An 18,960-nucleotide genomic window follows, 5' to 3' on the forward strand; every position below is an offset into this window, starting at 1 on the left:
GCCTAATTTCAGTGTCATTAGGTAAGCAGTGGGTGCAGCTGAATTCAAAGGAGCAAGCATAGTTCTTGACTGTTTTCTCTAAAAACAACCCAAACAAAGCATTTCCTTAAGCAACGTTGAGCAGGATTTGGAACTTCCTATGCCTCCAGAAAGTCTTAGAAAGGTTTGTGGAAGTGCAAAGGTCAACATTACTGCGTGTGAGTCCTCTTCTCTACCTCCAATCCGTGGGATTTGACTTCATTTAACAATCTTGTATTTTAAAATCATATGATTAGAATATCTAAGCAAAAGAACATAAATGCAGAAACAAGAAAGAACCAATTAAGTAAATGCTCATATCAGCTAGTTCTACGTAATTGTTTGTAATGTCAGAACAGTGTGATAATACAAATGCTGGTTAATTTAAGAAAACGAAAGTTTCAAAAATTGTAGCTTACATTTAGTGATTATTGTGTACTATTTTTACATGCTATTTCATTTCTCGTAGGTAGTTATAGGGGAGTAATCTTTTGCATAAATTTATATGACTTCTCTAAAGATCTTGGAAATGGTGGGAATCAGGAGTTGGCCAGAATCCATTCATGTAATTCTTCATAATAATTGTGCTTTCAGTAGTTTTCATCATAACCATGCTTTTCTCAGTTCTTCTTAAATTTTTATTGGGATGTAATTGACATGTAATATTATATTAATTTCAGGTGTACATGATAAGCTAGATATTTATATATAATTATTTTGAAATGAACACCACAAAAAGTATAGATAACATTCATTACCACACATAATTTTTTTGTGTGATGAGAACTTTTAAAATTTACTCTAGCAACTTCCAAATATGCAGTACAGTTTTATTAACTTTAATCATCACGCTCTACATTACATTACATTGCCAGGACATATTTATTTTATAACTAGGAGTTTGTACCTTTTGATCACCTTCACTCATTTTGTAATCCTCACTCACTGCCTGATTTTTCTTTTTAGCGAACATCTGCATATACAAGACACTCAATGCTGAGTGCCAATAGGTACAAAGGAAAGCCATGATGATATACAAACAGTTAAGTAATAATGCAGATGGAATATAATTTGATGGGAAGTTAAGTGAGGGGGCTTGAAGGTTCAGACGGAGGTTTGAGCATTGTCCCTGTATTCTGTAATCTAAGTTTCCTGGGTAGGTTGCCCAATTGTGCCCAGGGGAAGGAAAATTTAGGAGATGCTCTTTATTAGATTACATTGTATTTTACCGTCTTCTGTTAGTGCATGAAGGATTTCTCATTTTTTCCATTGTTACTGATTTAAAATGACAAAAATCACCATATGGGATCAGATGCATGGCCATTCAAGGCGAGTCTTATCTCTGGCAGCACCATGATGTGGTTGTCTCTCTAACATAGTCATCTAACATCTTAATTTCTGTAAACTACTAGTTTCTGTTGAATCCATTTAGTTTGCCACCCATTAAAACTTTTTAAAACTTTATAGAACTTTAAAATATTTAATCTCACCGATTAAGGAATTATTTTTATGTAGATTTTTTACCCACCATATGAAATAGTGATTTTTCCTTTTCTTTATCTTATTTATATTTCACTCAGGTTTTAATGAGCTGCACCTGAGTGTACTACTGCCAGAATTAGGTGGACAAGTTGTGTTATAGAATCCATGGCAATTATGGTTCCGTAGATTATTTGGCTTATGTTTCTAGACCAGTACAACATAATTATTTTTATAAAGCCTTCCTGCATCCTCATGATCATTAAATTGTAAATAGGTATCATCTTTAACATACATTATTTATTAAGGTCTGGTTGGCTAATACTATGAAGAGCATCATAACTCTGTAAAGGTAATGTATGTTTTATTTCAGTTCTATCTAGGCAAAGTTTTTATTTTTATGAGTGTTAAGAGTGTATTAGAGAGCTGTCTTGTATGAGTTGTTCATAGTGATCTTTGGGCCCGTTTCTTAAGTGTATTAGTAACTTGCCACCCATGATTCTATAAACATAAACTGATATTGTTTTTCATTATGAAATGAATTCTTTTACTTATCCATTAGGGAAATGTGAGACCCACTCCCAGAGTCTCAGGAGGTTCCCCTGCATGGCCCCCAAGGAGTTTTAGAACTTCATTGCCTCATGACTTCTTCCTGAACATTCTCCCTCTCACAGATTCCTATCTGTGTCACTCAGACAGCAGGTACCTGTGAAGTCAAGAACTTCCTCAGCTTCTCACTTGACCAGTCTGGACCTGTCACTGCCTAGTTCTCTCTCCTCCTTCCTTCTGTCTCTGCGGCAGGTGACTTCCTTTGGATTGGGGCTGCCCTGACATTGGTCCTCTTAGACCCCGGTTCTTCCTGGTTTTACTGAGGTTAGTGCCCTCACGGTGTCTCTCATGTCCATTTCATCTCCACGGACTCCTCAGCTTATGAACATCCTGGAAGTTATATCATCTTTGTTTAAAACAAACAAACTTCTTCCTTTACTTTGTTTTATTCTCTAGAAAATACCCTTACTTTTTTCCCCCCTTCAGTTGAAGGAGAGCTTCTTAAAAGAGCTCATTTCCGTTTCTTCATCTTTAATGCATACCCCAACTCAAGGTACTTGAGTGTGGGCGCTTGCTATTATACTCAGACTTCTTCTGCTAAGTGGTCTTTTAACAGCTAAAACTGATGGTTTTAGAAGTGATCTGATTTGACCTTGCTTTTGCATTTGACATGGTTGGTTACTCGCTTCTTTAATTTCCTTCTCTGGGCTCCAACATTGTTTTCATGCTCCTGCATCTTCCTTTTTGTTACTTTTTAGTCTCCTGTATGGGTTTCTTTTTTCCCTCTTGCTCCTGAAGTTGGTGTTGGGAAGAGTTTCATCTTCCTCCCTCCTTTCCATATTTGTTCTTCCTTAGTGTGCCCATTTATTTCTTGTCTTCAAATTCTACCTGTGTTGTAATGTCTTCTAAATGAACACTGCCCTCTTTCCTTGATTTCTACATCAAGATAGCCAACGTTCCATTAAATATCTCCGTCTGGATTTATAATAGCATTTCAAACTCAACATGTCTACAGCTGTGTTATTTATCTGTTTTTTTAAAATGCCTTTATTTTCTTATTTAGTAATGAATCTTTGACCATCAAGAACTAAGTCCCTAAACCTGGGAATCTGTCATCGGTCTCCAAGTCAGGCTTATTTGGCCTACTCTGTTTTGTTCTTCTATTACTTTTATCATTTTTGGTAGACCATTTTCATAATCTCATAACTGGTCTCTTCCTCTGTTTCTACTATTCACTTTCTAAACTGTTTGGAAAGATAACAAACTGAAATACAGGTATGATTGTGTCATTCTTTTGTTTAAAATATAATTAATCCTTTTAATTTCTGGTCTAAAAGTCAGCTCTGTTCCTTGTGGTACAGCTCCCACCCCACCCCCACTATTTCGGCTTCTCCACAACTTGGGACATTTTGGTGTCTGGCCCCTGTGGCACTTCTTGATCCTGACCTACTTTTTCTTATTTGCTCTGTCCAGACCACCTGAGCTCACTCTTTAGGCATTGTGACAATCTCCCTGTCAGCTCACCCTGATGCTCTGCAAATCAAGTTATTTATTTATTTATTTTTGACATTTACCATTTACTTATGATGCTTAGTATAATGGATAGCTATTATTTGTTAGCATATCCATCAAGCTCCTTACATTTTGACTTCTTGGAGGGCTAAAACCTTTTTCTTTGTATTCACAGTCCCTATTATAGTACTTGGTACATAGTAGGCATAATATTAAATAGAGAGGAGCCTTCTTTGACAGAAAAATAACAATCAATAGTTGGTCAGTTATATAAAAAGTTATTAAAGTAGAGGAATATAAAATGATGTCTACATATTTCAAATATTTTATTCAAACATAAAACTTATAAGTATACAAATTTTGGCAACCATTAGATACAAAGCCCATACCTTTCTTTCGATATGGATCTACCGTTGGGGTTCAGATCTTATCTTACTTACCAAAATCATACCCGTAATGGATTGTCTGTTATTTCCAGCTTTTTTTTTTTTTTTTAATTGGAGTAAAAACTTAGAAACACTTTTGAAGATATTTGCTTTATATTTTCCATTATTGTACAGTTATGATGCCCATACTGTATTCCGTGACAGTTTTTTAAAATTACTATTTTATTATGGAATTATCTTTGAAAAAGTTCAAAGTATTTAATTTTTCATAGACACAGTTATGGCACTACTTTTTTATTCCTATTTTACTTAAGTAATACGTTATTTAATAAAATCAGGTTATTATAATAAAGTGTCACTGCATAAAACAGGTTTAGGATCAAAACTATTACTAAATACAAATCCAGCTCAGCTGATGGCAGCAGTGTAACTCAGTCACTGCACAGGAAGGAGCCGACTTGTTGGGAACATTGCGGATGGATCAGTCAGTATGATTTACAAAGGGAGTGGAGATCATCGGTTAATCTGGACAGCTGGTTAAGTGGAAGTTGGTTAAAAGCTTTCTACTATGTTGTTGAGATTGATGTTAAAAGGATGGTTATCTCTATGACTTGGCATTTTGGTAACTAAAAGAGCTTAATACAAACTTGTCTGCTTTCCGGTGCATCCTGTCCTCCACAACATTTATAAAAATGTTAAATAAGACCACTTTGAGCACCTGTCACCTGAAGTCCTCATGCTTATACGTCTGATTCTCTGTCATCTGTCTTCTGCTTTAACCATGGAAAAATGTAGTTTTTAAAACTGGTCTTTGGTTTGCTCCAGTCTTTTCATTGCTGTCAAGTAGAGGAGTGCTCAACCATTTTCTATCATTAATTACTGTTTGTTTTTCCCTCAGTGTGTTGTTTTCTTCAATATTGGAAAGGTCCTCATTTTGAAAATTCTGTGGTTGGACATCCTGTTAGCAACTATATCCTTCTGTATAGTGCCTGGTTGTAGTTCGAATTTTACATTTGAGCCACCGATTTGCAAAATCCACCCAAGTCTTATACTGTGCGATAATGCTAGTCAGATTTTTGTTACGGCTAGTTTAATAAGTGTTTAGGTTTAAATACTCCCTTAAATTAATCACTGTTTGATTTAGTGCCTACAACCTGTTTCAAAAGATAAGGTGGTATTTGCAATACTCTTAATGCTTTTCCTAATAAATACCAAGCAAACAGTTACTCAGTTCCCTTTCTCTCTCTCTCTCCTTGCCCCCCCTGCCACATCTCTCTCATCTTAAGTACATGCTTTGCAGGAAAATCGTACTTTATGTCCAGAGGACTTTATCTTTTATGCAATATTTTTTATTAGCTTTGGAGCACTTTGCACGGTTACTCTCAAATTCTGTTTTGGCAGGCCTAATTATGAGTTTGTACTTGACCTGCTAATCCTTGAGCATTTTCCTATATTCCTTGATAGGACTTTCATTCCAGTTTTTGAAAAGCATTGAGCTATTTATTTTTCCTTCTACTCTGTCCTCTAAGCCTCTAGCCAGGGCCTGATCATTTTGATCCTTGGCAGATGTTTATCTTGGGCAATGGATAACGTCTCTACAATGATCTTCAAAGGACCTGTGGTTTATTTTGTTAAAGCTGCATGTTTCCTTTTCAGGAATAAAGGCCCATTTTTAAGAGTTGACTAGCAGCCTATTGTTACAATCTTCCAGTGATGGAGTGATAGTGCTCTGTGGTTTGACAGGCTGTTTACCGCTGGGCAGCTGTCTTTGATTTTTCTTTTTCTTTTTAAATTCTATTTTATTGATTATGCTATTACAGTTGTCCTAATTGTCCCGCTTTCGCCCTCCTCCACCCAGCACTCCCCACTCCCTCAGGCAATCCCCCCACCATTGTTCATGTCCATGGGTCATGCATATAAGCTCTTTGGCTACTCCATTTCCTGTACTGTACTTTACACCCCTATGGCTATTCTGTAACTACCAATTTGTGCTTCTTAATCCCCTCACCTCTTCACCCATTCACCCAAACCCCTTCCCATCTGGCAACCATCAAAATGATCTTTGTATCCATGATTCTGTCTCTGTTCTTCTTATTTGCTTAGTTTGTTTAGATTCAGTTGTTGATAGATATGTATTTATTGCCATTTTATTGTTCATAGTGTTCATCTTCTTCTTTTTCTTAAATAAGTCCCTTTAACATTTCATATAATAATTATTTGATGATGATGAACTGTTTTAGTTTTTTTTTTTCTCTGGGAAGCTCTTTATCTGCCCTTTGATTCTAAATGATAGCTTTGGTGGGTAGAGCGATCTTCGCTGTAGGTCCCTGCTTTTCATGACTTTGAATACTTCTTGTCAATTCCTTACATGCAAAACTTCTTTTGAGAAATCAGCTGATAGTCTTATGGGAACTCCCCTGTAGGTAACTGACTGCTTTTCTCTTGCTACTTTTAAGATTCTCTCTTTATCTTTAACCTTTGGCATTTTAATTATGATGTGTCTTGGAGTGGGCCTCTTTGCATCCATTTTGTTTGGGGCTTTCTGTGCTTTTTGGACTTGCGTGTCTATTTCCTTCACCAAATTCAGAATGTTTTCTTTCATTATTTTTTCAAATAGATTTCCAATTTCTTGCCCTTTCTCTTTTCCTTCTGGCACCCCTATGATGTGAATGTTGGAACACTTTAAGTTGTCCCAGAGGCTACTTTTATTATCCTTGTTTTTTGGATTTGTTTTTCTTCTTGTAGTTCTGATTGGTTGTTTTTTGCCTCCTTATATTCCATGTGATTGATTTGATTCTTGGCTTCATCCACTCTACTGTTGTTTCCCTGTAAATTGTTCTTTATTTCAATTAGTGTATTCTTCATTTCTGACTGGATCTTTTTCCTATTTTGAGGTCCTCACTAAGTTCCTTGAGCATCCTTATAGCCAGTGTTTTGAACTCTGCATCTGATATTTTGCTCATCTCAATTTTGTTTAGATTTTTTCTGGAGTTCTGATCTGTTCTTCCATTTGGGCCATGTTTCTTTGTCTCCTCATTTTGGCAGCCTCTATGTGATTTTCAGTGTTAGGTAAAACTCCCCTGTCTGACACCAAGAGGCATACATTCATATTGCATCGCCATTATTCTTTTTCACTGTCTTAATGAAAATGATGAGGCTATTATTTAAAAAAACCTTAAAAGCAGCACTATAGTTTGACAATCAGGCTCTTTCAGTATAATGTATATATGAGTTGTTAATGGCTATATTTCATAATAAAGGAAATTATGGAAAAAGAAAAGCATGCTAGATTATTAGAGCAAGTAGCTCAGGAAAGAAAGTGTTCAAAATATTCACCATCTGCTCTAGTAGACATTTTGAGAATAACATGGAACAGTCTGAAACCCATACACAGAGGCATCTACATTTCCTTTTCACAGTCTTATCTTCTCAGTATTACCTCTAGTTCCACACCCCATTCTAGACTGTGGGTATAAATGGATCATATCATGCACAAAGATTCACTTTTTCTGTTTATGCACTTACCTTCCAAGCTCCCTAGAACACTTCCCCAAATCCTTTTACATCTTCGTCTCCAGGACATCATCTATGTACTGATGAGTCATTTCCATCAGCTTGTTAACATGAAGAGTCTTTTCTGTTTCAGTCTCTTGCTTACTTATAGTTCATCTTGTTAAAACCCCAAGAGGGCCTCATCATGGCTAATTCTCACTCCTAATTTAGGAGTCACATCTAGTAAAGAACTTGGGGAAGAACTTCAGTTTCGTATGGCTAGACAGATCATTCAGAGCTTTCTATACTGTCAGCCCTTGAGCGGAAGGTAGACTATTTCTTCAGGTCAGAGCCTGGGGCTGGGCTCTGAAGCTGTGTTGCTCATGTACTTTCTCCACAACACTCCTACACTACTTTGAGGGAAGACAGGATTTAGTCTCCATCCCTGGTTGCTGTTCATGTTCACCATCTGTCCTCATATTATGGGAAACAGTATAACACAAACAATACTAATATCCTCATTCTCAAGCTAGGAAACAAATGTCTTCATGCAAATGGATACCTATGGGCTCACCAGATTTCTAGGTCATCGTATAAACCTCAGCATGTCTCATTTCCTTTCATGTCCTTAGGGACTCTGTAGATGTCAGTGAGGGTCCAGATTAATTACTGCATAGTATAAATTACAATAATTTTAAGATGGTTACATGAGTATCTATTTCACATTTGAATTTCTCACTTTGAAAAAAATATATTTTGAATACAAACAATATTTACCATTATAAATTTAGTGTATGTATATATGCTGATATGTAAGTAGGACCATATAAATCAGATCCACAGTAGTATAAAGTGTGTGCATATGAAGCAAAGTAATATGACATGTAAGTTGTGTGTATGACTCAAACAGTAGTATGATGCACACATGTTTATATGTGTGTGTGTAAACATGAATCAAACACAAAATAGTATATGCTTATGAATTAGGTAAGGTAATATGATGTACAACATATATGTGTAAATGTGTGTACCTGTGTGTATGAGTCCAACACAGTATTTAGTATAATGTGTTTGTATGTCTGTGTGAATCGGACACAGAGTACTGTAATGCGTGTGTATAGATGAGAATCAGAGGCAGGTGGTATGATGTATTTGTGAGCATGTGTATGTTTGTGTATGATTCAGACACATAGAGTATAATGTATATGCTTGTGCATATGTGAACCAGACTCAGATTAGTATAACTGGAGAAACACAGCATCAATAAAACTTATGTTGATTTCAAAATGATAATGCCTACATGACTTTGCACTATCACATAACCTTTCTAGCACCATTAGTAGAATGTAAGATTTTTACTGGATCTAGCTAAGGCCCTTGAGGGTTCTGAATTTGATGGTTATTGCAATTACTATCACAAGCTACTTAGTTTATTCCATCACTATGTGAATTATTATATTTGTAATGACATTTATAACTGACCTTTCAGCATTCAGAATCTCCACTGTATCATTGTTTATTATCCTTTATAGGAGAAAGACATACCTCTTAATTTCTTGGTTATTTTTTCTGAACTATGCCAAAACTGGGGCTGCATATAATGATTAAGGGACTGTAATACTTCCCTGAGTGTGCTATCAAAATCAAATTTTCTCAATCATTAGATTAACACAAAGAAAACATTGCAGCAATCTGTGTCTCATCTTATTAAAGTTATGAGGCTACACAATACATAACTAAAAATGACTGAGTGAGTGAATCCTTGAAGTAGTAATTATGGTAGGTGGTACGTAGATAGTACTTGTCACATGCTAGATACTCAGCAAATAATTGTGGAATGACGAGATCGCATGATAAAATGCATTTTAAAAATGTACTGTCATATATTTGCCCATGTGTTCTCTGAAGATTTCTTTGTGATGGGCGGAGAGAGGGGGTTTCCCACCATCATGGTTGGGAAGTGGCAGTGCTATTTAGATGCTGTTTGTGACTGTGACAGACGGTGAGAGGCGCTGAGGGGTGGTGGGAGTAGGGTGTTAGTGCTTTTCTCCCTTTTGGGAACAGTGATTGTGCCCCTTTTAGAAGAACCATCTTAAACCAGTGAACCAAATTATTTCATTAGCTCTATGTCTATAGGATCATATGGGAGCTTTTTCTCTGGGCATAAATCTTCTGTCCATAGGGCACTGAAGCAGTTAATCTAAATGCTCTCTTTTGGAATCAAAGGGCAGTGTAGACATAGCACTGAGTTATGATACCAGAGCATCAGAAGGTCTTCCTTTTCTCATAGAATATTCTCTTTACTAGCATGTGGTAACTGTAAGAGGAAGTGAAAAACTCTAAAAGGGAAAATTACGAATATTTAAAGAAAATTTGGTAATATCGAACCTAACACTGTTTTTATTATGTGAAAGCCTTACACTTAATTTTTTTTTTCAAAATCCATTTGAGCATTAATCACTGTAGCTTGCTGTGTGGGTAAAAATGCCTTTGAAGACCCTTTGTCATTTTAGGCTGGCTAGGTGTAGTGGTAATTAAGTCCTTCTTTTATACCTTATTTCAGCCTTCTTTCTCATGAAAATGAAGTTAATGTGAGAAATATGACTTAAAAAATTTGTCTGATTATTAGTTATCACAGATATTCTTCAGGAAAATATTTGGCTCTACAATGAATGAAGTAAGAACATGTTATATAAGTTTGGTGTACCTAGCCGTTTTGGTGCCCATGAAGTTTAGGTTCTTGGTGCTTGGTATTGGCGATAAGGGCAGCCCTTTTGGTCCAGGGCCTCTTTACAGTGTTTTGACATTTTTGCATTAGGTTTCTGCTAACTCTAACTTCAGAAAGCAGACTTCTTCCATAGGCAAAGTGAAACCCAATATTCATAGTCGAGGGTGGTGGGGAAAGGAAAAACAGCAAAGTCTTCCCCACAGGAGCAGACTGCCTGAGAGCCCTGCCAACTGGCCTGTTAGTGAGGACTAGTGAAGTCATCAGGCCAGAGCTATTTTAATTCACTGACACGGAGCTCCAAGGCAGCTGGAGGTGCCGCGTGGAGGCAGCTCCAAGAGACGTTTGCAGCAGCAGAAAATTTCCCTGTTGACTGACAGCATCACCATTTCATACCGGCTGGGACTCTGACTACTCCGGGAAGCACAGGGGCTGTGTAACCGCCCAGGCAGGAGGAGGGCGACAGCGGAGGGATTTCTGTCATTCACAGGTTGTCTGAAGCGAGGTCTCAATATTAAGATGCCAAGACTGTCCAACAGATTAGGTTGCCGTGAGTAAGGAGAAGGGTGGAAAGGCAGAGATGAAATCTTTTGTTTGTATACCAAGACACATTTTTTTTTTTCTTTTACTCAAAAAGGTCAGAAATGCAAAGGCTGCCCTTTTGTTGACACCATCTTGTAGGAGATTCTGAGGAAAGTACAGGAAGTGGGACATACAGCATGGATAATCACCAGCATATTGAAAACAAATTGAAAGTCAAATGATTTAGAACAGCCCTGATGTGGAAGAAAATACTGTTAAATTGCATTTATTAAACTTTTTTATAAAAGACCTGTAACTTGTGAAAAAAATTTTTTGTAACCTGAAATTAATTTTCAGTTCCTGAATATGAACTCTGCCTTGTGGCCTCTGTCACTAAGGATCCTTCAGAAAAGCATAAATGAATATGTGATCAGAGTACCAGATGCTGTTTTGACCACTTCCGAAACGATCTAAAAGTATACACAGAGCTTCATCCCTTCAGAGACTTTGAAAAAGTCTACATGCATCAACCAAATGGTGATAAGTTTTGAGATGAGATACTAAGTTTTGAGCATAAAAACTTTTTTTAGCTCCACTGAGGCAGTATTTTAAATTCAAAAGCAGGAGGTATTCTCTGATAAGTAGCTTCCTACAACCTAGTGAATCAAAGCAGATGCTCTTTAGTATGAGTGCACTCAGGGGTCATGCCTATGAAAGCTGCCATGATTCAACCCTGGCTGAGCAATGGGAAGCCGAGACAGGAAACCGTCTTGTTTATTAGAAGTAGGGTAACCACAGTCTCAGACAACTGAGGAAGATTCTTCTGTCACTTTCATTCTGAATAGCAAGACTTAGTGCAAAAAAAAAAAAAAAAAAAGAAAAGAAAAGAAAAGAAAGAAGAAAGAAAAAAGTATTTGGTATAGGTGTTGATATATTACTAAACTTTAGAGTTCTCCTGTTTACTTCTTAAAACTTTAAGTTAAAAAGTTACAGCTCTTGACATTTCTTGTCTAGTAACAAAGCTCTCATATAAAGTCAAGGTATGAACGTGTGCATAGCCTTGATTTCTGCAGTACTGATGGGATTCAGAATAATACAACTTTAACTTAGGTGGCTGAGACCTTCAAACTACTCCATGGGATGTCCACCATGTTTCAGCAGAAAAAATATCAGAATCTCCTTGAGGTTGTTGGGAAGGTGGGGTGAAAGTTGCAGAGTAATTTTTAAAATTATTTTATATAATTTGGGCCGGCATTTGGAATATTTGCAATTACAGATGAAGAGATTGAAATCTGAAAGTGTCTTTCCTACCTGAAGTCTCACCATCTGGAAAGTATTATGGCAATTAGATGAATGAATCTAATTTTGTGGGGGGAAATTAAGATAAACTGAAATATGATTATATTAAAGCTTTTCTGGACGTTATTTTTTCTCTAATACTTAGAAGGTACTAAAGGATCATGGACTTTGGTGTAATTTTTGAAAGCCATGTTTGAAACATAACTCCCTGCTTATTGTTATGGGACTTTGTGAAAGTTACTTAACATATTTGGGTCTAGAGTGCTTGGTTTTTACAATGAGTTTAATATGGAGCCTACCTAAAATGATTGTTTTTGTGACATTTTGAAAGAAGATCTGAAATGCCTTATGGTGCCTGGGATATATATATAGAGAGAGATCAGAGTAAATGTGGATTGCTGTTATGATGACTAATACTGTTATTTTGTTGTACAGTACGTACCTCAACACCCTCATTGGAAAGACTCATTTTTATTTGTGTCTAAGTATTGGACCAAAGTAACTCAGCGAACAAGATCTCGTTTTAGCTGCCTGACCTCACCCCTGTATACTAGAAAATAATTTTCCTTCTGGTGGGCTGAAATAAGTGCTGTAGCAGGAATAAAGCCTCAGAAGTTAGATCCTGTGAGTAGAGGTCAGTGTACATTTCACGGAGAGTAGATAATATGAATAACAATGCCAGCTTCACAATAGCAGGTTTTACTCATGGTCATTTTGTATATTAAGATCTCCTCTTTTTGACTGTGGCTGGTATGGCTCCATTGGTGCATTTTCCCATAGACCAAAGAATTCCAATTTGATCCCCGGTTAGGGCAGGTAGGAGAAGGCAGCCAATTTCTGTTTCTCTCTCTCTTTCTCCCTTCATCTCTCTCTGAGAGCAATGAAAATGTGTTGTTGGGTGGTGAAGATAAAAAGAAAAAGAGAACTCTTTCTTCTACTTCTCATCCTTAGCTGGATATTGGTGTGCATTTTTATATGTTACTTTGGCATATATTACTTAAGTGATGATACAACTATGAGACAAATTTCTTTATAGCTGTTCTATAGAAGAGAAAATTAAGGCTCTAAGAAACTTATCAAAAATTACATAGTTAAAAACTGGTTGAACTAATTCTGTTCGTTTTTTTTTTTTTTTTTTTTCCTTGTCCTTGGCTCTACCTATCTCTGTTCATCTGATTCTTTCCTTCTTGGCCTCTTCCATTTTTATCCTTCATCTTTTTCTTCTCCCTTTGCATGCTATTGTTTCCATCTTTCCCCTCATTTCCCTTACGTGCAACAAAAATAACTTTTAAGAAGTTGCTATCTCTAGTAATTTTTGAATTTTTATACCAATTTTAAAAACAGATACATTTTCTTTGAATCAAGCTGCAGTTTGTGGCCTGTTGATTCAGTTGACCTCCCCTGCTATAGGAAAAGTAACCTATTATCTTGTTTAGGACATGTAAGTGATCCATTGATATGTATCTTGAAAATTATCTTTTTTCATTGCTAGACTTTTCATCACCTACTTACTGAATGTTCTGGTTTTAAAAGTCATCATAGGTCTTGCTATTTTGATTGCTGTAAATTTGCCTTTTTGAAGTACAAAACCTGCTGTAAACTGTTCATTGGGGGCTCAGTGAAATGTATTAGATCCTTTCAGAAGTAATGAGAGGAGGCCAGAGTTCCCTCCTGGGTGGAGGATGCTGGCTGCTCAGCCTTGCTTCTTCCTGTCTCACCATCTGCACTGGCTGTCCTGTTGCACTTTGTCCCTACACCTGTATGCATGCAGCCCCTTTACCTCGTCTTTTCTTTTTTGATTTACAAAGACCACGTCCAGTTAGCTTTATGAAGATAAAAGAAACGGAAAAGTTAAAGGTTCAGAAACAAAATTGAATACTAGACCATGTTTTGAGAATTTCCCCATTAGCATCCAATAGCTTGGGCTTGCCCACCCCTCATGGTCCATGACCCTCTTTCTCTCTCTCATTAAAGGCTCCCAGCAAATTCAAAAGATAATTCTGTGTTGTTCAGTTATGCAGAGCACTACACGTTTCTTGGCTCTTGTGATCAGACCAGTTCTGGATCTTTTTTTACCTACCTAAGGACTCACTAAAATTTTCTTACTCCAAGACTTCTCCTTTCCCCTTCTCTACTGAGCCTCAAAATGGAGGGGGAAGTATGCAGGTTTATTTTTCCACAGAGAAGAATTTCACTCCTGTCCCCTCCCAAAGAAGGCAGACGTGGCTTCTAAATATTTTCCACTCATCCTTTACATGTAGAAATAAAGCCAAAACAAATTATGGTACTCTTGGCTTTTTGGTTGAGTAGTTTTTGGATGAGTTGGAGTTTACTGTAGCTTTACAGTAACATTTTTTAGTTTGACAATGTAGTCTGGTAACATAATTTTTATTTTCACAGATTACTTTCCTGATCCTGTTTGTAGACCAAAGCAGGGCAACTACGTGAATAAGTTCCACTTCTGTCCTCTGTGTAGGAAACTTCATGTTAAGTAGGATTCTTATACACTCAAGGGGATATACTGCGCGGTTTTACACTTAGTGCCCTATAAGTTGGATTTCTTATCCATCACCCAAACCCTTTACTGTATGTAAGTAGAGTGACAAGTGAGCAATAAAAGCAGGGCCTTAGAAGCTACCATCAAACACACAGGGAAAAAAGTCCCCTAACAGATGCTTCAGAAAGAAGTGACAGTCAGTGAAATTTGGGTTACATGTATGTTGTATAACTGATGTGTCGGTGTATGCGCTCCATATGGTCCTTGGTCTTTGCTTCTAGTCACAATGTGGGCTCCATTTGTCCCTCCGCCCCCTCCACTTTTCCTTCTTTCGTTCCTCCCCAGTACCTACTAAATCCTATTAGAATGTCTTTTCTGGGTGGGAGCCACTTTGTTCTTTCCCCCTCCTTTCCTCTTTTCAGGCAGGTGTTGTATTTGTCTGTCTTTGGTCTGATGTACACACATCTTTCCCTGAACTGGGTAGAGAATAGTTTTTGAAAGGGATTGACACTCCCTGCATTTCTTGTCCTTGGCTGTTCTTGCCCATCTCTACAATCCATGTTGCTTGGGGGGGGTGGGGGGCGGGGCGGTTAGCTGTTGTTATCTGTGCCTGCTCAGCCGGTTGCACCCCAAACTCATTCCTCAGCCTTACCATGCGTCCTTTTATCCTGGCTCTGGGCTTGGTGGTTTATATGCATTGCTTATTGTCCATCTGCTGCCTGTAACAATTGTATTAAGGGTAAACTGATGCTGTTTTTTTCCATTGCTTATCTGTACTCTCTCTGTTAAATGGAAAACCTTCTGTGGCTCTGGCCAGGTGGCCTCAGTGGGTTGGAGCGTAGTCCCATACACCAAAAGGTTGTGGATTCTATCCCCAATAGGGCACATACCTAGTTTGCAGGTTGACTCCCCAGTCAGGGTGTGTATGTGGGGCAACCGACGGATGTTTCTCTCTCACATCGATGTTTCTCTTTCCCTCCCTCTCTAAAGTCAATAAGTAAATGTATTCTTGGATGAGGATTAAAAAAATATAACTTTAATAGAAACATCTTAACTATTTCATGGGCTGAGCCACAGTGAGCTCTGCATGCAGAGATGTGAAGACCAGCCCGAAGGCAGAAGAGCATTGGTATGTCACCCTGGGAAGTAGGTCCAAGGGAGGGGATTGTGTCTCTAATTTTTTTTCCATACTCTGGTGATGAGTGTCTTACGTGCACAGTGATATGGAGACCAGACCTACTGGGACAGCTTTGTTGCTTTCCGTTGCATCTTATAAAGAACCAAGAAAATACAATTTACCAATCTCTTAACATTCTTTGATGGCAAAGTAAATGCCTTGCATTGATTTATATTATCGTGGCCCATCAGCACAAACATCATTTTTCCCCTTCTAATAAGTTGTCTGTAACTAGGGTTTTGTGTTTTAAAGACATTTAAGTGAATGCAATGGATCTGAGAAGTCGAAGTCTAAACTTCCAACTTATTTGATTCTAACCTATGAGGCATTCTGGTGAGAGAGTTAAGGGCAGAATCTGACTTACTAAAACTTCAAGTTAACGTTCTTTGGTCATTTTACTTAACGTGATTTTTCTGATGCTTTGTGAAGTTTTAGTAGTATTGTCCATGGCTCGTGCCCTGGGACTTCAGAAGTTATACTATTCACTGTTGCACATCCTGCTGGATACTCTTGAGCAAGGAATTGAGCTTTGCTTTAACGTCCCTGTTCAGAGATGTTAATTATTGTAATTATTCTCCACTTTCATCATAGGGATGTCATGAGGCTCCTCTGTGATGTTTAGGAATAAATGTCATGTGTACAATATTATAATGGAACTTCATTATTTTTTTCAAATGTCAAATCTTTGCTCACTAATTTAAAATTAGGGTAGATGTGCATTGAAGATGGTTAAGCTCGTGAGTCATTTTTCTTAATAAGATCATAGATGTATCCCTTTTGCTTTTATTTGAAAAATGAGGAACAAGCAATTCCATCAACAATGGCAAGTACACTGTCTGGTGACTGAAAGCCCTGATGTTAACAGAGTCAGTAGAGTCTATAGGCACACTGATATGTTAAAAACACCAAAACATTTACATGAACAGAGAGGCAGCATATCATGAGAATGGCTCCGACAAGGATACCTGGATTCTGATCTTGAGGTGATCTCTCTCATCAGCTGTGTGCTCCTGGATAAGTCATGCGCTGTTTTCTCATTTGTAAAGTGGGTTGTTGGAACCTGTTAATCCCAAAGTTCCCTCGTGTTCCATCATCTTAAAACCAAGTATCCCCTTCCCCGCCGGTGGTTGCCAGCCTCCCTACGCAGTGTCAGGTGTTGGGCTTGGCTTGATGCCAGGGAGTTGCTGCAGACCTCAGGGAACTGACTCTCTCTGAGACTAGGGTGGCTGATGAAAAACTTCAGTTCCTAAGGACAGGGGCCCTTAATGGTGTTTGTAGTATTGTTATTATACATGTAATTACTTTTGCCCAAAGCATTGAGAGGTTAGATGATCACTCCGAGTCACTTGCTATGACTTACCTTTATGAATCGTCCTGTGTAGGCTAACCTGGTGGTTGTCAGTCTTTGTATCCCCCCCACCCCCACTTTTTTATTTTTAGTAACAGGGAAACCGAGACAGAGAAAGGGAAAATAATTTGTTTTAGGTCATATACCTGGAAGGTTTGGGAGCCAGACATGGAAGTCTTGTCTTCTGATTTCAAATACTCTTTTCTCTACACTTGATCTGAATTATCTGTCTTTCTGTCGCTGGGAGATGGAGTTTGGTGGAAGGTGGTGATGCTGTTTTTGATCCTCTGATGTAGATGGTTGAGTCTGTCATGCTCCTCAGTTTATGCTCTGCCACTCTTTGTGCCTGGAAGCCTCCTCTCCCGTTTCACTCATTTCTGCTTCTCCTCTTCCTCCTGTCGTGTCCTGCTCCTCACCAGCAGCCAAGTGCACCTTCCAAGTGCCTGGATATGTTTCTGCATGTGCAAGAGTCCCTGCAGAATTGTCGGTAGTGTTTGTAAGTGTGGGTGCTGACTTTTATAAAGGGTTCTGTTGCTATAAAACTCATTTCTTTTTCTTACAGCTTTCACCTGGCACTTTGTAAGTCATATCTATGTTGCTATTACTTCTCACTTCAGCATAGTATTTCATATGTTCACTTAACCATATTTTCCTTTTCCATTCCCTGCTGTGTATCTCCAAAGACCTCAGCTCCCTTCACTACAGTGTTGCCTTAAACATTTCCAAACATGTGTCCTTAAGAAGAGTGGAGTTGCCTGATAACATAGGGCATAAACATACTCATTGTCACTAATTACTGTCATGTTTTTATTATTTTTTTCCAGAATTGCTGTCCTAGTTTAAACATCCACCAGGTATGTGAGAACTTTTCTTGTCCCAAATCACTGCCAAAACTTGGTGTTATTTTCCTTTCTAATTTTCATCATTCTTATGGACATAAAATGATGTGTTATTTTGATGTGCATTTTCTTGATTTCTAGTGAGTTTTAATCTCTCTTTTTCTCTGTCGCATTACAATATCCTTTGCCTTTATGGAAATTCACAGCTCATTAACTCTTACTTTAGTTGTTCAAATATTATTGAAATATTCTAACTGGAGCCCTCTGCCTCTTCCCCTCAACCCCCCTTACTCAGCACTGCTAGACTAATTCTGTAAAAATTGTCAAATTGTCACATGGATCCTCTACTCAATGGCTTCACATTGTCTGTGGCATTCAGTAAACTCTTGTGTGAATTCTCTACCCCTGCCATGTACTTGGTTTCACAGTGTATTTGTAGTTTCGGTCTACACAGTGCCCCAGGGTCCCCAGTACTCATTGGGTCTCCTCTCTGTGCTTTACTCCACGTGAAATGCCATCCCACTTCTGTCAGAAATCCTCTTCATTTTGGTTTTTAGTTTTGATATTAAACTTTTGTATGCCCACTGTTTTAACAAGTTGACTAACAGTTCGTTAAAAAAAAAACAAAAAAACAATGATTCTTTGTTTTCTTCCCCCTATTTTTTCATTCTCTGAGGAACTACTCTTAACTGTTTCACATAGTTGTTTTGATTTTTAAACTTTATATCTCCAAATAAATTGTATATATATTTTTCCTTTTTATTTCCTTCATTGTTAGCCCTTACTCATGGATAGCTGGATTTAGTAACATGAGGATTTCATTCTTTCAACCCCATGACACCCCCCTTCCCCCGATGACCAAACACAACTTTCTTACCTCTCCAATGTAGTTACCCCAACTTTGGTTAGACCAATATTGAGTGTTTGCAGAATTACACCTAGCGAGATGCTACTCACAGTTGCACTGTACACAATGATTGCATTTCCTTTGCTGTAAATTTTATTGTCTGCTTCAATCCATGCCTTTCTGATTCTCTCTCTGCATTCAGATGCATGAGGTGGTCTGTCGGGTTCTTCTTGGAGCACCAGCCCTGCCCTGCCTTGTGAGGACTCCTGT

The 18,960-nt window shown here is 37.9% G+C and overlaps 1 protein-coding gene across 3 annotated transcripts in view; it reads left to right on the forward strand.

Annotated features, from left to right (window-relative positions):
* The window catches only part of KLF12 (KLF transcription factor 12), a 411,687-nt gene that overhangs the window by 56,390 nt on the left and 336,337 nt on the right, over window positions 1–18,960 (forward strand). Inside the window, exon 1 of one of the 3 annotated variants that reach the window (XM_090258535.1) lies at window positions 17,828–17,858. The exons of the other annotated variants lie outside the window; for them this stretch is intronic. The gene's annotated coding sequence lies outside the window, so the exon portion shown is untranslated. Of the gene's footprint in view, window positions 1–17,827; window positions 17,859–18,960 lie in introns of those variants that run through there. 3 annotated transcript variants of the gene reach the window in all.

This window comes from Furipterus horrens, unplaced genomic scaffold (assembly GCF_987537825.1).
Source record: "Furipterus horrens unplaced genomic scaffold, mFurHor1.1.pri manual_scaffold_12, whole genome shotgun sequence".
NCBI classification, from domain to species: Eukaryota; Metazoa; Chordata; class Mammalia; order Chiroptera; family Furipteridae; genus Furipterus; species Furipterus horrens.